General features: G+C 45.7%; 1 protein-coding gene across 2 annotated transcripts in view; it reads right to left on the bottom strand.

Moving 5' to 3' along the window:
• The window catches only part of CTBP2 (C-terminal binding protein 2), a 105,629-nt gene that overhangs the window by 64,909 nt on the left and 18,214 nt on the right, over window positions 1–22,506 (bottom strand). Inside the window, exon 1 of one of the 2 annotated variants that reach the window (XM_073546409.1) lies at window positions 12,520–12,592. The exons of the other annotated variant lie outside the window; for it this stretch is intronic. The gene's annotated coding sequence lies outside the window, so the exon portion shown is untranslated. Of the gene's footprint in view, window positions 1–12,519; window positions 12,593–22,506 lie in introns of those variants that run through there. 2 annotated transcript variants of the gene reach the window in all.

Here is a 22,506-nt window from a genome sequence, read left to right as displayed (position 1 = left end):
TATATCATTCTAGTCTTATTTAGACAATTGGGTGTGGTGTTCAAGGAAACGCCCACAGAGAAAGACTGAGGACCAGGCCCACTTGTCTGAAAAGATCAGCTTTTCCTGCAGGGAAGAGGCGGCCATAACTCAGGAATGGTAAGGCGTAGGAACAAAAGAAAAACAACGCCAGATTCAGGAGAACAGCGGCATTTACAACACGTAAAAATAAAATAGTATTTTCAGCACGTGACATGCCCACTTTAAGGCTCTATAATGGGTTAGATTTAAATTTTCATTATAGCAACCCACAGGTTAATTTAGAGAAACAGCTTTTCCCTGCACACAGCACATCCTGGCATGTAAGACTACCCATGCCAGCTACACACCGTGCCATAGTGCACCCATATAGTGCCATTCATTCCTCCTTTACAATGCCCATGTAGTGCCAAGAAAGTTGTAGAGCGCAGTTATGCCAATGGCCGTACTGCACCCAGAGAATACCCAGTGCTGCTCAGCCCTGCGTCCTTGATATCCACTGCGATGCAGACCACCACAAGAGGGCACCTTACACTCGCGAGCTGGTATACAGCATATAACGGATATATAGTATACACACACACAGCATATAGTGGTTATATACACAGCACTGCCACATATGAACCAATCACTGATACAATTACAGAGAAGAATTGGAAACAGACGATCCGGATTGTAGCCGCCCCGGTGTGATTGGATTATTGACACGCTATTGATCCTGAATGTTTTCATGACCCATTACGACAGGCTCATTAAATGACTCAAACTGACTGATAATTGACTCAGAAGGAGATCTCCACGTCCAGACGCCATCAATGGCCTCCGATTAGAAGAGCAAACACAATGATGTTACAGGAAAAAGACGTTCATGCCATTCCTCACATAGCAATGCCTTCTATAAGACGAGCAGCTGTCACATTGTTTTAACACTAATCTGTCGTCATTCGTGGCGCCCCGACTTTTGAGACATTTTTTGGGTGACGTCTGATCCCAACATTAGCAATTAGATCTGGGAGTTCTGTGGAAACTGTTTGGGTAAGAATACAAGGACAGAACAATGGAAAGGACACTATTGTAGGCATTTACTACAGGCCGCCTGTGCAAGCTGAAGATCTGGATGAACTCTTTATGCATCAAATGGCCGAGTTCTCCAAAAAATATGACATAGTTGTCATGGGAGATTTCAACTATCCAGACATTTGTTGGGAATCTCTCTCAGGCAAAACTAACAGGTCAAGGAAATTCTTATCCTCTCTTGCTGACAACTTTATCTTCCAAAAGGTAAGGGAGAAAACAAGGGGAACTGCTACCTTGGATCTAATCCTTATAAACACTGAGGAAATGGTTGAGGAGGTAAAAGTGGCTGGGACCCTAGGAGGTAGCGACCATGCTATTTTAGAATTTTGGATAACTAGAGGCGGAAGACCTGTGAAGACTCAGACGTCAATGTTAGATTTCAGAAAGGCAGATTTTAAGGGATTCAGAAAGAGAATTGGAGGGATCCAATGGCTGGATATCCTTAAAGACAAAAATGTCCAGGAAGGATGGGAAATCTTGAAAAATGAAATTCTCAAAGCACAATTGCTAACAATTCCAAAAAGAGGGAAGAATAGGAAGCATTTAAGGATGGATGAACACAGAACTTAAGCACATGCTAAAAAGGAAGAAAGAAGTGTTTATAAAATGGAAAGAGGGAGGCATATCTAAAGAAGAATATAATGCTGTCTGCAGAACCTGCAGGGCACGAATCAGATTATTTAAAGCCGACAATGAATTGAGGCTTGCAAGAGACGTCAAAAGCAATAAAGGATTTTGGGGATATGTCAAAAGTAAAAGAAAAGTCAAAGATGCTATACGATTTTTACAGGATGAAAATGATGAAATGGTAAGACAGGATGTTGAGAAGGCCGAACTTTTAAATTCCTTTTTTTGCATCTGTTTTCTCTCAGAAAGGAAATGTAACATGAACTGTTCTTCACTGTCCTATTAAGGGAATAGAAGAATCCAGAATATCTATAGACAGAAAGATAGTGAGGAAACACTTAGCTAACCTAAATGAATTCAAGTCTCCAGGTCCAGATGAATTACACCCCAGAGTACTGAAGGAGATAGCAGAAGAAATTTTTGAACCCCTCTCCATAATCTTTGAAAATTCTTGGAGAGCAGAAGCCCCAGAAGACTGGAGAAGAGCAAATGTTGTTCCTAACTTCAAAAAGGGGAAGAAGGTGGACCCAGGCAACTATAGGCCGGTGAGTCTGACTTCTATACCAGGAAAGATCTTTGAACAAATTATTAAACAACATGTATGTCAGTACCTGGATAAGAATGAAGTGATTAAACAGTCATCATGGGTTTGTAACTAATAAGTCATGTCAGACTAGCTTGATTTCCTTCTATGACAGAATCACTGATTGTGTGGATCAGGGAAATGCTGTAGATATAGTATAGTACTACATCTGGACAATAGAAATGAAAAAAGCATATACAGAATGGGAGGAATAGGGCTAAGCAACAGCACATGTGAAAAAGACTTGGGTATACTAATAGATCACAGACTGAATATGAGTCAACAGTGTGATGCAGCAGCAAAAAAGGCAAATACAATTCTAGGATGTATTAACAGAAGCATACAGTCTAGATCACATGAAGTCATTATTGCCCTCTACTCCTCTTTAGTCAGACCTCATCTGGAATACTGTGTCCAGTTTTGGGCACCACATTTTAAAAAAGACATCAACAAACTGGAGCAAGTTCAGAAAAGAGCGACCAGAATGGTGACCGGTCTGCCAACCCCGTCTTATGAGGAAAGCTTGCAGGATTTGGGAATGTTTAGCTTGCAAAAGAGAAGACAGAGGAGACTTAATAGCGGTCTACAAATATCTCAAGGGCTGTCACATTGTAGAAGGATCATCTTTATTCTCATTTGCACAAGGAAAGACTATAAGCAATGGGATGAAACTGAATGGGAGGAGACACAGATTAGATATTAGAAAAAGCTTTTTGACAGTTAGAGTGATCAATGGGTGGAACAGGCTGCCACGAGAGGTGGCGAGTTCTCCTTCAATAGAAGTTTTCAAACAGAGGCTGGACAGATATCTGTCTGGGATGATTTAGCGAATCCTGCTTTGAGCAGGGGGTTGGACTAGATGGCCAAGGAGGTCCCTTCCAACTCTACGATTCTATGAATCAGGAGGGGTTAAGACCCTTCAATGTTTTGGTAACATTTAGGAGGTAGGCTGGCTATCTGACTTATTTCAGTGCCAAGCCAGCCCCCTTTGCGGTCACTATCTATGCTGATACATAGAAGGGGGCTGGCTTGGTAAATGAATTGAGGCGGACAGCCAGATCATTCAGGCAAGTCAGTGGTCATATGATAGGTGAAAGGAATGAAAAGGGTTTACTCTGCCCTGCCAGCAGTATTAAAAGAACGATGTCCAGGAATGTGCTGTGTCAACGTGTTTTGAAGTGCCAAACTTCATCAGGACAAACCACAGTGTACCTATGTCCTGATGAAGAAGATTGGAACGTCAAAATGAGATGACAAATGAACTGCATTCCTGGACATTGTTCTTTTTTTTAATTTTATACCGGCAGCACAGAATTAACCCTTTCACCTGTTATCCAAACCGTGGGTCCGCAGCAGCCCTGAGCCTTTTAGTGGGGTGTGGGTACACAACATACCAGGTGAGTACCATCGCCCACAATCTACCCATTGTTACTCAGATAAGGCCCTATTTGCGCTTTATTGCCATTACACATTATTTCCCCAGACACTGGTCATACGATAACATTCGAGGGGGTGATAAAAACCTTCTATGTCAAGACCAGTAGAGAGGCAGTAACCAGATTATCAGGGCACATTTGAACAGTAAATTTCAATTAGGTAACATTTCATACACAATAGAGCAGATTTTAGCGCTGCTGGACAAAACCTGTAGACATGACTGGTCTTGCTACTGTCACAATCAGTTAAAATTATTTTTGGTGTCCATACCAGTCCAATCTCTCCAAGAACTGTCACAATTCTAATGTTCTTTAGGTTGCCATACACTTTTTCTACTGGCATTTTTTCGGTATCAGCATTCTGCCAGCACTATAGGTACTTGAGCTTCCTTTCCTTCACTTACAAGAATTCCCAAATGGCTTGTTTGCCCCAATTTTACAGTTTGCCTTTCTACTATGTCTGCATGCAGTTACATGCATTGCTTGCTACTTATGGATTCAGCGGCACGGCAAAACTTTTCAAAAAGTGATTTGCGGATTGATAAATAAGCTCATATATAGACAAATGCAATTAAGTGGTCTGACAGTTCAGTGATCATTTAAAAAGGGGTATACCCATCTCCAAGACCCTATCCCAATATGTAGGAGGTGCAGCTGTAAGGAAGTGGCGGGGACCCTCACATGCCTCCTCTCCCATGGATGCTGTTCACATGATTTTGTGCGGAACCTCTTGATTCACTAAAGTTATTATACTTGTTATGTACTGTAATGTACTGTGTATAGGCTTAGGGATAGATTAGGATTAGACTAGTGGGGGCATCAAAGAGATAGGGAATAGAATAGTGTGTTAGTAAGGTACAGGCAGCATGGGCGTTGTTCAGTGGGGAGGAGTTAGAGTAGGGCAGAGCATTAGTGATATAGGACAGACACTTCCTGTTTAGGGAGCAGAGCCCGGGCTGCCTTACCAGAGCACGGTTTAAGAAGCAGTAAAGGAGACAGATGGACTGCTGTGGGGATAAAGCTGCTATGGCAGGAAGGGGCCCCAGGCTGAGGACTGTGCAGTCGAGCACCAGCTAAGGCTAGTTTCACACTAGTGTATGGAGGAGATCTGCGGAGGGCTGCGGACTTCCTCCGTGAAGCTCCGCCCCTGCCGCGCCTCCTCCAATCAGCTCCGCCTATGTCCGCATGTGGCCTGCATACCCTAACACTGGGTAAGCAGGCCGTGCGGATGTATATGGATGCCGCCGCATGCGTCGTTTTGACGATGCAGCGAACGCATCAAATTCCAACATGATACGTTTGACGCATCGTCAAAACGACGCATGCGGCGGTGTCTGTATGCATTCGCACAGCCTGCGTACCCAATGTAAAAGATAGGGTACGCAGGCCGCATGCAGCCACAGGTGGAGCTGACCGGAGGAAGTCCACAGCCCCTTCATACGTTAATGTGAAACCAGCCTAAGAAGGACTATCCCCAAGAAGGATCCGAGGGTCTACGACCGGGGCGGGAGTAGCTGCGATGGCTTTCCTGGCACCTTTCCCTATTGGAACCGGACGAGGGGCTTGCAGGGAACTGGTGCCACTGTAGACACTGTCGAGACAGACCTTGTCTAGAGAGAAGACAGATTGCCGGAAAAAGAGACAGTTGACAGGAAAAGTAGAGGCTGCCTGGAAGGCAGCAAAAGATCAGAAGATGTCCCTTTGTAAAGCCTGTGCTGCAAATGTGATGAATTCCCTATTGATTAGTAAAGCTCAACTGTTGGAAAAGAACTGTGTCGCTGAAATGTTTTGTGGAGCTCGGAAACGCGGAGATGACAGAACTTGAAAAGATGCTGACAGTGAATGCAAGTGTAGGGCTGCGCACGCAGAAGAAGGGACACTGTGTTTTAATCGGTGGGGCGTCAAGGTGTGGGAAAAGTACAGCCGTTGCTATGACTACCACTCTGGCCGCCTTAAATAGCAATAATATTAGCAAATACCTCCAATTAGAAATATAGTACAGTTCTTCTGATTCACTATGTCGCTTTCCCCATGTGCAGGGCATTGCAGTAGATTGGGCATCCATGGTTTAGACCACTAACAGCTAACTTTCGCTATACGAGTGGTTATAACCATGGATATCCAAGCTACTGCAATGCATGCACATAAAGTAAAGGACATAGCGAATCAGAAGAACTATACTACATTTCTAATTGACGGAATTTGCTAATATTATTACTACACGTACTACATATTGGCATAGAATAACCATGAGATTACCCCTTTAAGACACTGCACTCTTATGAGATACAAGTTCCTTGGACAATTTTATGCAAGCAGTTCTCTCCATAACCAAGGGGCCAAAGTTATTCCCCATAGAAATAATGAAAGGCACTTAAAGGGTTTGTCCAGGCTTGGGGTACAAGTCTGTTGTCCTTAAACAAGGATTCTGTGGCGCTGGGAGCGGTAGGCGCATGACCGCAAGTACGCCATTTGCACATATGTGGTCACATGCCAACTAGACGTGTCCAGCCTTAATCAATATCACCGTCTAGTCAGAATGTGGCCGGAAATATGCAAACCACATGCTTGCCACTTCCACCACCGTAGAATCCCAACACCGTACACTGAGGATTCACAGAGGGGGAGTTCTTGTACCCGAAATATAAAGAACCCCCTTTAAGATAGAAAAAAAAAAAAGTTCAGAAAATTCCATAATAAATATATTTGAAAACTTTAAACAGAAAATTCAACAAAATCCTGAAATCCAAAAGAAGCTGGTTGTTAAGCCACTTCTGGATCCAACTTAACACGTTTTAATGGCTTAGAGAATGCATAAATCTCAACAGAAACATTTGGATGCTAGTGTAACACGTTTAGACACTATTGTCACCCGGCTCCTGGGGTTTCCATTCCTTCATTTAAAAATAGCTACCATTATGGTTACAATGATAAAAAAAAAAAAAAAAAAAAAAAAATCACATTTTACTCACCCTCCCCAGGTCCTGTCCAGAACCTTCACAACTGCTCCCAATGTCTGTTATTATCCATGGCACTGCAGCCAATACCTGAGCTCTGTGGTGTTACGTCAGCAGCAACGGTGGAGATTCAACACTAGATCCTGGGGATGGGGAGAGGCGGGTGTCAGGGCGCCCCTCTGTAGGGACAGGTCATCAATATTATTTTATGACTGGACAACCTATAAGTATTCTTGCTCCCCAATATATAGGACATTATATACACCCCACAGCGCATCTCTCCCGTGTACGCCCCAGCTCCCACGCCATAGTCCAAGTCATCCTCATATTGTAATTGTGGAGACAGAGCTCCCCAGCTACAGCCGGCCCTGCCGGCAGGCAGCACCGCCATCCATTACCGGTGCTCTGGCCGCTTCATTCACTGAACACTAATTGACAGCTAATGTCCATTGAACGCGAGGCAATGTGAACGCTAATGACCCGACTCCAGATGTTCCAGCTTCTTCCAGTGATCCGCACCCACCAGGTCCCGCAGACTTCACCCGCAGGAAGGACTGTGGAGGGAGAAGTAGCAAGTGTAACTTTAGGCCAATCTAAAGCAAAAAAAGAGGAGACCTCACATCTTCTATTACATTAAATGGACAATATAGGACAATGCTTTATTCTTACTAGAAGGCTGCGTGCACATAGTAATGTTGTGTGCACACAGTCATATGGTGGCATTGCAATATATGTCCTGGGAGACACCTGTGGGCACCGACTGTATTCTCCCATCTAGGAGAGGGTAAGCGGTCAGGTATCACACACCGTGAGCGAGATGTGGTCAACCAGCAGCGCAGCAGATTTACACCAGCACTGGGGGGAAAATGATCATCTACGCACGGACAGCACAAGATTTTTCGTCATTTATTCCTGCCGCTTCCCTGGGAAATGTGCCATCCAGTTCCATTAATACGGGCCTATATATGGTCTTCACCGAGGACGTGCGAGTCACACGATACTCGGGGGCGTGTCTTTAGGCTATTCTGCCCAATTACCCTGAGCCACGCCCCCTTGGGAAAAAAAAGACCATAAGGCTGTGATCTCACTATGAGCATTTGATGCAGCATATTTTCGCTTTGTCAAAAACACAGCGTCTTACGGTTCCAGCAAAGTGGATGGCATTTATAGAGATCTCATGCTCGCTGCACTTTTCTTTTTTTTTTTTTTTTCCTCCGTCCGTAAAGGTCCGTAAACTGACCTTCTGTGCAGTTCCGGCACACTAACCCGGCCGCTGTTCCCATGCCGTCTCGGTATACTCACCTAGCCATCGCTCGCACGCCGCAGCCTCTCGCTGCCCGACAGCCACGGCGGTCACCTCTGACAGGCGCACGGCCGACGGCATCTTTGCATGCAATGCGCATGCACCATAGGCCGCATCTCCCTTCTGCTTCTTGTGCTACGGCTATGCCCTGACCCAGAAGCACCCCCTGACCAATGGCAGACCAGACAGGGGCATATCAGGCCGCATTCCCCGAGGGAGGTGCCTGATCATTGTGTTTCCTAGCACACTGGGCCTCGCTTCTTCGTGTGCTCTCTGCAGTCTCACAGTCCCGTTCTCGTGTGCTCCCTGCAGCAGCCTCGCAGTCCTGCTATCCATGTCCCCTGCTGTACTCCGCAGTCCGACTCCAGTCCTTCCGTCCTACTCCACTTCTGCCTCCGGTGTTCCTGTTCCAATCCTGTCTCCTGTGTTCCTGCTACAACCATCCCTCCACGTTCCAGTCTACAGTCTTACTCCACTCCTGTCTCCCGTGTTCCAGCTCTGTCATGCCATCTACACTTCAGTCCCACACTCCTTCTCCAGTCCATCCTGAGCCGCCCCTCTCGGTACCGGCTACCGTGGTACTCGAACCCTGGGGCCTGCTCCTAACGGTCCCTGTATAGGGGTCGGTTCCACCTGGCAGCTCGCCCGGGGCCCCTTGGTGCCACGGCTCAGAGGGTCCACTCCAGAAGATTCCGGCTCCAGACCAGCCACGCTAACAGTGTGAACTTCGCTGAGTTTTACTTGCGGATTTTCCCCATAGAATTGCAGTAAATAGAAAATCTGATAAAAAGCGCAAAGCAGCTTTATTTAAAACATGACTCACCTAAAAAAATAAAATAAATAAAAAGCAAGTAACTCGGAAAAAATCTGCATCAAAAGTTCACCATAGGACCGTAGTCTAAAAATTAGAGCTAAATGAAAAGCCCATCATTCTAAAACTGTATGGCAGACTAAATACATAGTGACACTACTGACCTTCTGATGGGTCCTCTATAAATGTGGGTTTTGAAATCCAAACCTAGAAATGTCTCCACATTTTCTGCCATTTTTGTATACGTTCCTAACTTTTAAGTCTATAATAAAATATAGAATCTACAGTGTTTACGCTTGTAGCACTTTAGTGCTCATTCGCCCATAGGCTTTTTTTACGTAGCATACTGTGTGCACTGCTTTTCACTTTATTTTTTTTTTGCATAGGAGGAATCAAATACCAAAAATTGCATGGTTCAAATACAACAAAATAAAAGTCACCAAAAATACTAGAAACAAAAAAAAAACCCGCACATGAAGATGGCCCAACATTCCATGTTGTAAGGGTATGTGCACATGGAGTCTTTTTGCAGCATTTTCAGGAGCAGCAACTCCAAGCTGCCGATACATCAAAGCAATGACGCCACAATTTTGGAGTCAACCACTTTCGAAGTCACATTAATGCACAAGTTTTGTGGCTTTTGGTGTTTGCCCAGCTTTGTCAAAATGGGTAAAAATGGGGTGTGACACCCCATCTCGTCTAATTCAGCTGTTTCTCACACCAGAAATCTCATTCCAGTCCCAGACTGGAGGAGTAAGATTCATTCAGATTTATGCCCTGACTTGGCCAGAGAACGTGTTCCTAAAAACGCAATGTGAAATCATCCTTAGCAGGAAAACCGCGTATTTTTGTTCAGATTTTTCTGCATCATTAGGCTGTGTGCACACGTTGCCGATTTTAAGAAACCTGACGTGTCATGCACACCTGGCTTAAAGGGAACCTTTCACCTCGTTTTGCCGCTATAAGGCTACTTTCACACTAGCTTTTTTTGCGCTGCGCTGTGTGCGCAGTCCAAACGCATACAAAAAAAATGCATCAAGCGTTTTGCATGCGTTTGCTTATTTTATGCGCATGCATTTTAACCAGTTTGTAGCCATACTGACTCTTAAAACGCATGCAATTTTAAACGCTGACGTGCGCATGTCCATGTCCACGTCTGCGTTCCCATAGGCTGTAATGTGATATTTTGTCGCATTACGTGCGCACGCGTTTTTTTGAGACAGGTCGGACGGACCAAAAATGCAACAGGTTGCATCCGGCGCACACAACAAAAAAACGCATGCGCACGAAAACAAATACGAACGCGTGCAAACGCTAGACCATGCGCCCCCATGTTAAAGATAAGGGATCAGGACGCATGCGCATGTACGCGCACGATGCGCTGCGTTAAACGCTAGTGTGAACCCAGCCTAACATGTGGCCACTGTCTTCTGGGGCTTATCTACAGCATTCTATATTGGTGTAGATAAGCCCCCGATCCGACATGAAAAAAGAAAAACCTTTCCCGGCGCTTTCGCACTGCAGTACTTAGCTCCGCCTTCAACAGGGCAGATCAGTACGCCTGCGCAGGAGTGCGGCATGAGGCAAACAGGATGACGACATCGCATGAAGATGGGAGGTGCCGGATCCGGGACCTGCGACACCCATAGGACCGGACTGCCCCTGGGTGTGTATAATAAAACTTGTTTTTCTTCTTTCCGGTGGGACCGGGTGCTTACATACAGCATGCTGTAGATAAGCCCCGAAAGGCAGTGGCACATCTTATAGCCGCAAAACGAGGTGACAGGTTCCCTTTAAGGGTGTGTGCACACGCGGATTGATCCGCACGGATTTAGCAAAATCCGTCAAAAGACCTGCAGTTTATCACCTCTACAACAGAGGAGATGGTAAACCGCAGCGGAATCCGCAGAAAGTATTGACATGTCAATTCTTTCTAAAGGATTTGAAACTGCAGCAAATCTGCACCGTCTGCACTGCGGTTTCCATTTCTCATAGGATATAATGGTAATGTACACCGCAGCAGAAACTGCTGCAGATCCGCAGAGCCAAAACCGCTGCGGATCCGCAGTAGAATCCGCAGCGTGTGCACACATCCTAAGCATTTTTGACTTGCAGACTTGGTGCAGAAAATAATCTGCAGCATGTCAGAATGAATGCACAGAAACCTACCAAAAACACCGTTTTTGAGACCACATTTTCCTGCCAACAGATGCAGAAGTGGTGCAGAAATTTCTGCAATCAAAGACTCAAAGTGTACACATAGCCTAATTAGTCTGGGTGAAATCTGCAGCAAAAACACTGAAAGAATTTGATATGTTGTAGATTTAAAGCTGCTGCAAATCTGCAAGCCACAAATAAGCAATGTGTGCATCAGGACTCTCATTCACTTTTGCTGGCATCAGGAAACCCTTCAGGTTTTGTGACAAATCTGCATAAAAAAAAAAATTATATATATATTTTAATTATTATCATCAAAGACGCCACGTGTGCACCCATCCTTAGGCTATGTTCACACTGAGTTTTTGCAGCTTTTTTATGCAAATTTTGAGCTACAGTTCACAGTACAAGCAAAGTCTAAGAAACTTCAGAAATATCATAGCTTGTTTTGTTTTTTCCTGTTTTTGCAAGATACAGCATGTCATGATAACCTGGATTTTGTTGTGAGTCTTTAAATAAAGAATTATAAGAAAAAAAAAAAGATACAGCATGTCACTTCTTTCAGCATTTTTCACTCATTGAAAGCAATGAGTGGTGTAAAAAACACAGGCATCAGAGTTTCTTGCGTTTTTTGGTGCCAAAACCTGATGAAGTTGAATCTGCTTTTTATTTTTTATGCACAAGTTTTATCAGCATGCGCAAGAGACAAATCTACCCTAACAAAAACGCATCAACGAAAATGCCGTAAAACCTAAGAAAAACCTGCTTTATAAGCAGCTTAAATTTCGGTTTAAAAAAAATAAAATAAAAATTTAAAAAAAAAACCAGTGAACATAGCCTAAGGCTATGTGCACACGGTGCGGATTTTTCCACGCGGATTTTACTAAATCCGCAGGTCAAATGACCTGCATTTTTCCTGCGGTTTTACTGCCGCTTTCCACCTGCGGATTTGTAGAATGGAGCAGGTGGAAAACTGCAGCAAAACCGCACAAAAGAAGTGACATGCTGCTTCTTTTATTCCCCACGACATCCGCAGCATGTGCACAGCAGTTTTTATTTTTTTACATAGGCTATAATGGTACTGTACATCACCTGCAGTTCTGCTGCGGATCCGCAGGGCCAAGTCGGCTGCAGATCCGCAGCAGAATCCACACCGTGTGCACATAGCCTTACAGTAGGTATTTTGCCATAGATTGGGTTTTAAAAACATCACTGTAAAAAATACTGCTAATAACTGAATCCCGCACTATACATATTTATGGTCTTCTTTTGGCACGGTCTTGTAGTAAAGACAAAAAGTAATCTTACGAATGATAATGCAGACATGAAAGAGGAGAAAAAGATCCGGATTTGCCCGAAGCAGGTCATCAAACACAAGAGTCAGGACTCAAAAACTAACGACAACCACAAAGAAAAACAAACAATCCAAGAACCCAAAGACCCAGCATAGCCAAACTAAGGGAACTTGTATTATTATCACTACATTTTATAACTGAGAATATAACTTTTCTACTAATAATATTACCGTGAACAGCCAGCGCCTTACTCACCAACACCAGGTCACAATACCAAAGCACTACAGGGTGCAGCAGACCCCATGATAAAGGCGGGGGCAGCACAGGTGTAAAATACTGATGATACAACCGCTCACACACCTACTATACATGGATGGGGAGGTCGTCTAGTATTAGGCAATGTGCACACATAGTGTTCGACTAGTGTGACAAACTTTTTACTATTGAGGCCGCCTATGCAGCATCAGTAGTAAAACGATATAAAGTTAAAAATAATAAAAAATGGTGTTTTTCTCACCTTCCAGCATCCCGCGCAGCGTTCCCGATCCTCACGTTGCTCCCGGCAAGTCCCGTTCCCAGTGATGCCTTGCAACAATGACCTTTGATGATGTAGCGGTTTCGCGAGACAGCGACTTCATCAAAGGTCATTGTCGCAAGGCATCACTGGGAGCGGGAGCATCGCTGAGGCCTGGGGACGCTGTGTGGGCCACCAGAAGGTGAGAATATCACAATTTTTTATTTTTATTCTTTTTTTTACAGGGATATGGTACCCAGAGCCTGGAGGAGAATCTCCTCTCCTCCAGACACTGGGTACCATCCGCACATTTTCCGCTTACTTTGTGCATGGTGGCCACAGCCACATGCGGAAAGTAAGCGGAACAACGCTTTCCTATGTGTGTGGAATTCCCGCGATTCCGCACAAAGAATGAGCATGCTGCGTCTTTTTCCGTGATGCGATTCTGCCGCGCAAAAATACGCAGCATTAGCACAGCATGTGCGGAACGCCATTGAATACAATGGGTTGCTTATTTTGTGCGTTTTTGCAGCATAAAATCCGTGGGAATTCAGGACGTGTGCACACAGCCTTATACTGTGTAAGGCCGGGATCACACATGCGAGGAATACGGCCGAGTCTCGCATGTTAATTCCCGGCACTGCCGCCAGCGCTCAGAAGCGGAGCCTGCGGCTCCATGTATTGCTATGAGGCAGCACGCCCTGATCCGACTGCCGGGAATTAACATGCGAGACTCGACTGTGTTTCTTGCATGTGTGATCCTGGCCTGCATGTTTGACCGGTGCCCTACACAAGCCTTATCTCAGTGCAATTCCAAGGCCACGTTCACACTGTCAGTATTTGGTCAGTATTTCACCTCAGTATTTGTAATTGAAAACCAGGAGTGGAACAATCAGAGGGAAAGTATAATAGGAACACGTCACCACTCCGGTATTTATCACCCACTCCTGGTTTCAGCTTACAAATACTGAGGTAAAAAACTCACCAAATACTGAACGTGTGAACGTGGCCTAATACTAGACAACCTCCCCGCTATGAATCATCAGTATTTTGCACCTGTGCTGCCGCCGCCTTTATAATGGTGATCTGCTTCCTGCAGCCTGCTGTTGGTGAGCACATCTGCCTTTTCTCTGTGATGTATTTCTGAATTTAGCTTCATTTTCAGTGAATTATATTATTGTTGTTAGATAAGATTTGGGATTTCCTTGTAGAAAACTAAGAAGCTGAAAAAAAAAATCTATATCTTTGTATTAAAGGAAATCTGCCAATAGAATCACCTCTCTTAAGCCGTCTATATGGGGACGCAGCTCATAGGGAGCTGGATAAAATGATACCTTGATATCTGCGATCTCGTGTCTTATTCCAGAGAAATCCATGTTTTTCTTAATATGTAAATGAGCTGTTAAGATCTATGGGCTGGATATAGATCTCCCCGAGAATTTGGAAACGTGGATTTCTCTTGAATGAGGCTATGGCCACACTATCAGTATTTAGTCAATATTTCACATCAGTATTTGTAAGCCAAAACCCGGAGTGGGTCAAACATGCAGAATTTGTGCACTTATTTCTATTATACCTTGTCCTCTGATTGTTCCTGGTTTTGGCTTACAAATGCAGAGGAAAAAATGCTGAACAAATACTGAGAGTGTGAACGTAGCCTGAGGCCGGTTTCACATTTGCGCTTTATAACACAGCGACGGCCCGCCTCCTGCCGGCTCCCTGCCCGCCGCTTCCGGTCATCGCCGCCTACTAGCGCACATGGACGCTTGCGATCTGCGCACCCTATCTTTACCATAGGGTGCGCAGATCGTGCGCTGCGCACTTTTGAAGGTGCGCCCGTGTGCGCCAAACGCAGCATGTTGCATTTCGGTGCGCACGGCGCACCTTCAAGAGTGCGCAGCGCACGGCAAAATCCTGCTAGCGCACGATCTGCGCACCCTATGCTAAAGATAGGGTGCGCAGATCGCAAGGGTCCATGTGCGCTAGTAGGCGGCGATGACCGGAAGGGGCGGGCAGGGAGCCGGCAGGGGGCGGGGATTAGCAACGGCCGTGCGCAGGCCGTCGCTGCGCTATAAAGCGCAAATGTGAAACCGGCCTAAGACATTTAATTTCCTATGACCTGAATGCCCATATAGATGGCTTAGGAGGGTTGATCCTACTGACAGATTCCCTTTAACCAGAGACTAAAAAAAAAAAATCCAAAAAACTGGTCACGTCGGCCGGATGCAGGACTGTGCTGTATTGTACTAGTATTTTTTTAGAAATCCTATTCTTTTGTATTAATACCGTAAATGTGCTGTATGAGCAGAAACCTCCCAATATTCTACATTATAAAATCATCTTTCTGTTGAAAATTCAAGTGAACTAAAAGCCTAAAATAATCAAGTACGGCACAGCAAAATGTGAACAATGTGATCTTAAACATATGGGGGACGGCTATATTAAGAAACTGGCTCTTCGCACCAGACCTCGTCTTTGTTACAGTAAGTAAAGAACAGGCTCAATAATTACAGCTGAAATCTACAGACGTAGCAGTGAGGATTTGCCATTTAGGATTTGTAGCGAAAATACTCTGCTACGGAATCGTGCACAAAGAATCCACATCATATTATAATACCAGCAAAACGGATAATATTTTACCAAATCTCCTCCACACGCTGCACATATAAAATCCGCAGCAGGTCAATATATGCTGCAAGATTTTCACAGTGGATTTGTACTTATGGCGCCCCTGAGGCTCAGTCGCCACAGAGGTACTGCACCTTCTCCTAAGGTGTAGTGCCCCACCATCCAGGTAAGGTGGGAACTCCTTTCCACACTCCAACACTCGCACCCCACACAACAGGGTAGTTCTGCACAACCACATTGCGGCTCAGTGCTTAGAGAGTAGCAGAGCACCTCTGGTGGTTCCCTGCATGGAACACTGGATGTGCTGGGAGGTGGGTGGAATTAAGATACATAAAAGAGTGGGAAAGTGTAGGATGGGAGTTCAGTCAGGTTCAGTCTGACAGAAGGTCAGTGAGGAAGGAAGCCACTCGGGAGGAGTGGGGATCCCTGGAAGGAGGGATGGAGGAAGGAGTGCTGCAGCTGCCTCAGTGATCTGAGCCAGCTGGCACGGGAAAGGAACAGGAGAAAGACGTAGAGCTGCAACCTAAGCTTCCATAAGAGAGAGAAGGATCAGTACGGAACGAAGGAGTAGGAGAACAGAGAGGAGACGTGGGTTGGAAGAGGAACCCTGCCTATAGGTTCTCAGCGCAAGGCCGGGGCCCAGTCCCCGAGGTTGTATGGACACTTATGGTTCTGCAGCAGACACCGATGGAGTAGTAGGCTGTAAATGCACTACTCCCATCTAAGACTTGAGGCACAACAGCAACTGATTTAGAGAGCCGGGTCTCAGGAGAAGGGAGTCCCCGAAGCAGGCTACAGATGTCTGCCATATGAGTAGAGTTCTTGGGAACATCTGACAAGAAGAACTCCAGAGTACCACGGTACTGGAGCTCTTCACACTTTAAGGCGCAATAGAGGAGTCGTTCAGGAAAGGTACATGTTGGTGGAGTATTGGAGGGGAGCTTTCCATCTGGCCTGGAGGTTGACTGAGTCTCTGACCCGGAGGACACAGCCCGGAGGCAGGCACCCTTGTGTACCGCAGACTGTGAGTAAAGCTTTGGAACTACAAGGCTCAGTGTCCTCCATTCATTCCTGCGCCAACCCACTCAGCACCGCTACATCTGGGTACCATCCTTTACACCACCTACGCCTTTCCACAACCATTACAACTACACTGCCCTGGGACATCAGCCCTGCCTGTGGAGGGCTATACCATCACTGCCGCACCATACCATCTGTCCCAGAGGATCTGTCTGCAGCGTCGGCTTAACACCTCCCTTGCCGAGCACCACAGGTGGCGTCACGAACTATTCAATTTCACATAAACTACATGACATCCCCGCCATTACTTGGGCGCCCAGGGCCACGGACCGGGTCACCGCTGCTGTGACACATTCCCCTGACACCGGCCCGGTACCGAGTACCCCACAGCCCTGGGTGGGCGACCCATACTTAAAGGGTTATTCCCATCTCCATGATCCTATCCCAATATGCAGTTGGTGTCATAATAATAATAATATTAACAAACACCTGCAATTAGAAATGTAGTATAGTACTTCTGATTCGCTGTCTCTTTCCTCAAGTGCAGGCATTGCAGGACCAATGGTATCCATGGTTACAACCACTGATGTAGTGACAGTTAGCTGCTAGTGGTTGTAACCATGGATACCTAAGGTCCTGCAATGCCTGCATATAAGGAAAGAGACATAGCAAATCAGGAGAACTATACATTTCTAATTGGAGGTACTTGCTAATAATAATAATATTAAACCTACTACTTATTGGGAGAGGATCGTGGAGATGGGAATACCCCCTTTAGGTCGGAGTCACACTACCGTAGAATACGGCCATTAGCTATGCAAGAAAACATTGCATGGCACTCGGCCTAGTGTTAATCAATGGGCCAGTGTTTATTTTCTCTGCCATTTTTGGCATGTACGAGTCATGGAGACTCAGCTGAGACTTGCCAATGCAAGCCTATGGGTGCGAGAAAAAAAAAAATCGATTAAAGGAGTCAGTGTCATTCTTTCAATTAAAGGACTTTATTCTGGGTGTGTGTTTTCTTACAATGTGACTATGGGGTTAGAAATGGGGGCATCTTATTGATGCATATCCATTACTAACCTCAGGGCTTGATGTCACCTGACAATACAAAGGCAATATCAACTCCCCCAACTATTACCCCCACGTGCCATCGTTACAGGGCAAATGAGAAGAGCCAGGATAAGCGCCACAAATGGCACATCTTATAGGTGTGCCATTTCTGAGGTAGCTGAGAGCTGATGTTTATAGCCTGGGGGGCCAGTATCCATGGCCCTTCCTAGGCTATTAATATCAGCCTGCAGCTGTCTGCATAGCCTTTGCTGATTATTAATTATAGGGGGACCCTACGTCATTTTTTTTAGGCTCCCCCATTTTAATAGCCAGTAAAGTATTCAGTTGTGACCTGATATTAATAGCCTGGGAAGCTCCATGGATATTACCCCCTTCCCAGGCTATAATCATCTGCCCCCAGTTGCTGACTTTCCTTCAGCTGGGTAAGAAAATTATGCGGGAGCCCACACCATTTTTTTCAGAAAAATAATCTTTTATTAATTAAATACATGCCCAGTAATTTGCACACACTGTACTTGTATTTGTCACTAACATGTATATATCTACCTATTCCATTTGGCTTTTATCCTAAGTCATGTAACTAGGCTCGTTAAAGGGTCAACATTGACTTTTAGGATTGCTACCTCCAATAGGTGGCACTAGAGTTCTAGTCCTCTTCCTCTCTGAAGAGACAATTTGCATAATTAGCATATTTCCCAGAGGAGCATTGCGGCTTTAAGTCTCCTCACCTCGACATGCTTAGCATGTCATTCTCCGCAAGGAGAAATTATACTTCTTGGATATTTACTGTATGTAATTCATCTCTTCTACCCTGTCGGCTCCTGCTGTGATTTTACACTACGCGGCTGCTGAATTGTTGGCTTTTTTTCTATCTATATAGCTGAGTATGTATGTTTGTATGTATGTATCAAGCCACGCCCACTCCAGAGACCTGCCCACTCTGCATAGCCACAGGGAAAGAGCCCCTGGTCCAGGGACACCCGACAACAGTTGTGACACACAGCTCTGCTGCAGGGACCCTCTGATCCCATGTATACGGAGTTACTATACTTCCCCCAGTGATGTGATATAAGACCCTGCTCTACTCCAGCACCAGCACAGCCCTGCGTCTGACGACTCCTCCCAAGAAAGTGACTGGTCACACGGTTGTGACATCATCACAGGTCCACCGAGAGTACAGACAGGGAAGAGAAGAACCCTCTCCGGAGATTCACTGTGTCTGCGCTGATCGCCGCCAATGTGCTGATTGGCACATAAAGCCCAGAAACTCTCTGGACCTGGGATTGGATCTATGCCCCAGCTGCTGGTCTGGCAGGAACGAGGAAAGAAGAAACCCACCACAGATAGGCGGAGCCCCCGCTGTCGCTGGAGAACATGAACACCAACATCATTGGCGATCCACACTCTGTACCGCCAACATTGCCGCTGCGAGGGTTGTCAGGAGTTGTAGTTTTTCCCTGACGAGAGGTGGCAATATTCCCGGGATCAGAGACGAGAGCCGGGAATATACCCAGGATCAGAGAAAACAGTGGGAAATATACCCAGGATCAGAGACGAAAGCGGGGAATATACCTAGGATCACAGACGATAGAGGAAAATATACCCGGGATCAGAGACGAAAGCCGGGATCAGAGAAGAGAGCCAGGAGTATACCCAGGATCAGAGATGAAAGCGAACAATATACCCGGGATCAGAGACAAGAGCCGGGAATATACCCAGGATCAGAGAAGACAGTGGGAAATATACCCGGGATCAGAGACGAAAGCCGGGATCAGAGACGAAAGCCGGGATCAGAGAAGAGAGCCGGGAGTATACCCAGGATCAGAGAAGAGAGCCGGGAGTATACCCAGGATCAGAGAAGACAGTGGGAAATATACCCGGGATCAGAGACGAGAGCCGGGAATATACCCAGGATCAGAGAAAACAGTGGGAAATATACCCAGGATCAGAGACGAGAGCCGGGAGTATATCCAGGATCAGAGAAGAGAGCCGGGAGTATACCCAGGATCAGAGAAGACAGTGGGAAATATACCCAGGATCAGAGACGAGAGCCGGGAGTATACCCAGGATCAGAGACGAGAGCCGGGAGTATACCCAGGATCAGAGATGAAAGCGAACAATATACCCGGGATCAGAGACGAGAGCCGGGAATATACCCAGGATCACAGACGATAGTGGAAAATATACCCGGGATCAGAGACGAAAGCCGGGATCAGAGAAGAGAGCCGGGAGTATACCCAGGATCAGAGATGAAAGCGAACAATATACCCGGGATCAGAGACAAGAGCGGGGAATATACCCAGGATCAGAGAAAACAGTGGGAAATATACCCAGGATCAGAGACGAGAGCCGGGAGTATATCCAGGATCAGAGAAGAGAGCCGGGAGTATACCCAGGATCAGAGAAGACAGTGGGAAATATACCCAGGATCAGAGACGAAAGCCGGGATCAGAGAAGAGAGCCGGGAGTATTCCCAGGATCAGAGATGAAAGCGAACAATATACCCGGGATCAGAGACAAGAGCGGGGAATATACCCAGGATCAGAGAAAACAGTGGGAAATATACCCAGGATCAGAGACGAGAGCCGGGAGTATATCCAGGATCAGAGAAGAGAGCCGGGAGTATACCCAGGATCAGAGAAGACAGTGGGAAATATACCCAGGATCAGAGACGAGAGCCGGGAGTATACCCAGGATCAGAGACGAGAGCCGGGAGTATACCCAGGATCAGAGATGAAAGCGAACAATATACCCGGGATCAGAGACGAGAGCCGGGAATATACCCAGGATCACAGACGATAGTGGAAAATATACCCGGGATCAGAGACGAAAGCCGGGATCAGAGAAGAGAGCCGGGAGTATACCCAGGATCAGAGATGAAAGCGAACAATATACCCGGGATCAGAGACAAGAGCGGGGAATATACCCAGGATCAGAGAAAACAGTGGGAAATATACCCGGGATCAGAGTCAAGAGCGGGGAATATACGAGTGGGGAATATACCCGGAATTATCATTTGTTATAACTAACCACAGTTAATTACTATGCCCGGGCAGCACCGGACTCTTCAGCTAGTACACGTGTCACTGACATCTATATCTCTATGCATTCTATGTGTATATATCTATTCTAACCTGTCACGCTGTGATCTCTCTATCTATCTATCTAATATATATGTATGTTTTGACGAATATTTCCTTTGAAAACGATGTGTAAATGACAGAGAACTGCTCTATGTAAAAGCTCATGTAAAAATTGCATTGCACTCAGATGTAAATCGGATCCTAGGTGTGAAAAATCTGATTGTACTCGCATGACAATTGCATTACACTCGTTCGACTCTCGACAGGGAGACTCGGAACGCCTTTTCCATACGTTTAGTGTGACTCCGGTCTTAAGCTATAGATATCACTGACTATAGTAGCGGTTCTGCACAAACCCACTATTGGCTCGCTATCTTTGCTGCTCAGCACCTTCTCTGACGCCATTGATGTAATATTATGATGTCTTAGCGCTGCTGGCGTCATTCAGCAGAAAACTGGAGAGGAGACAGCACTGCGCGGGATCATCTGATGGAACGTGATGATCTTTTTTGTTCCAATCAAGGGGCCCAATTGCAACTTATTTTATATACTGAAGGGGCACAGTGGTAGCTTAATTTCTATTCTGAGGGGCTTAGTCTGGTTTCACACTTGCGTTTTTTTGCGCACACATGCGCATGTGTTCTTTTTTCCTATTCTTAACATGGGTGCGCACAGTCATGCGTTTGTGTGCGCATGCGGTTTTTTGTAGTGTGCGCCCGGGCGCACAAAATGCATCCTGTTGCATTTTTTGTGCGTCTGACCTGTCTCAAAAAAACGCATGCGCACGCAATGCGCATGAAAATCACCCAAAACCCATTAAAGTCTATGGGAGCGCTGACGTGCGCATGGTCATGCGCACGTCAGCACAAAAAAAGCATGCTTTTTTTGCAAAAACCATGCGCAAAAAACAAAACGCATTAAAAGCCGCGTGATGCGTTTTTATGCGTGTTTGCACTGCGCACGCAGGGCAAAAAAATGCAAGTGTGAAAGTAGCCTTAGACCTTTTTTCCAAGGGTACAATGCTGACTTAAAGGGATGATGTCAGCAGGATTTTGCTACCTCATCTGAGAGCAGAATGACGTAGAGAAAGCTACCCTGAATCTAATGATGCATCACTTCGCTTACTTGGTGCAGCTGTTCTGACACGGAGTTCTTAAATTTAACAATGCAGCAGAGCTGAGAAAGCTGCTCCCGCCCACACCAGGCTCTCTACATAGTCTACTCATCTCTGCCCTTTACTGGCATTTCGTCCCCCCACACGTGATAAACTAATGTTTGCCTAGAGAACGGGGAGGAGGAGCAGAGGGATGACTTGTTGTCCTCCTCCCTGTTCTCTCTGCGCACACTGATTTAACAATCCTGCTGTGGGGGGGGCGAGATGCCAGCGAAGGAAGGATATGAGTGACAATGATCCCGGACTAGTCCAGAGACAGAAGCAGTCAGCTTAGACTACAATTTTGCAACAAATACAAAAACCCATGTATAGTAAGGACATTGCTACAAACGTCATTAGGAAGCTGATGCAGCACTTTATGGGGGGTAAATCCTGCTCCTTTAACTGAATATGAGCTGATCTGCAAGATCCGGAAGCAGCCGCTATAATGCATGACGACTGACGACGCTTTGGTCCACCAGTCTTTACTCTGTTTACATGAGGACAGCTGATCAGTGGAGGTGTCGGGTGTTGGATGCCCATCGACATGATTATTGCTGAGATATCTAGAGGTTGGTTCATCAATATAATAGTAGTGGAAAACCCTTTAAGGTTACACTAGGTGATGTAGTTTACCACAGTACAAATTTACATATATAGAACTGTGCAAAAATTGGGTTACTACAGGCCGCCTGTGCAAGGTGAAGATATGGATGAACTCTTTATGCATCAAATGGCCAAGTTCTCCAAAAAATATGACATAGTTGTCA

The sequence above is a fragment of the Dendrobates tinctorius genome, unplaced genomic scaffold (genome assembly GCF_039654945.1).
Source record: "Dendrobates tinctorius isolate UK_male_01 unplaced genomic scaffold, ASM3965494v1 ptg000147l, whole genome shotgun sequence".
Classification (NCBI taxonomy): domain Eukaryota; kingdom Metazoa; phylum Chordata; class Amphibia; order Anura; family Dendrobatidae; genus Dendrobates; species Dendrobates tinctorius.
The sequence above is the reverse complement of the archived record's forward strand: the minus strand, read 5'-3'. Positions and strand labels throughout refer to the sequence as shown.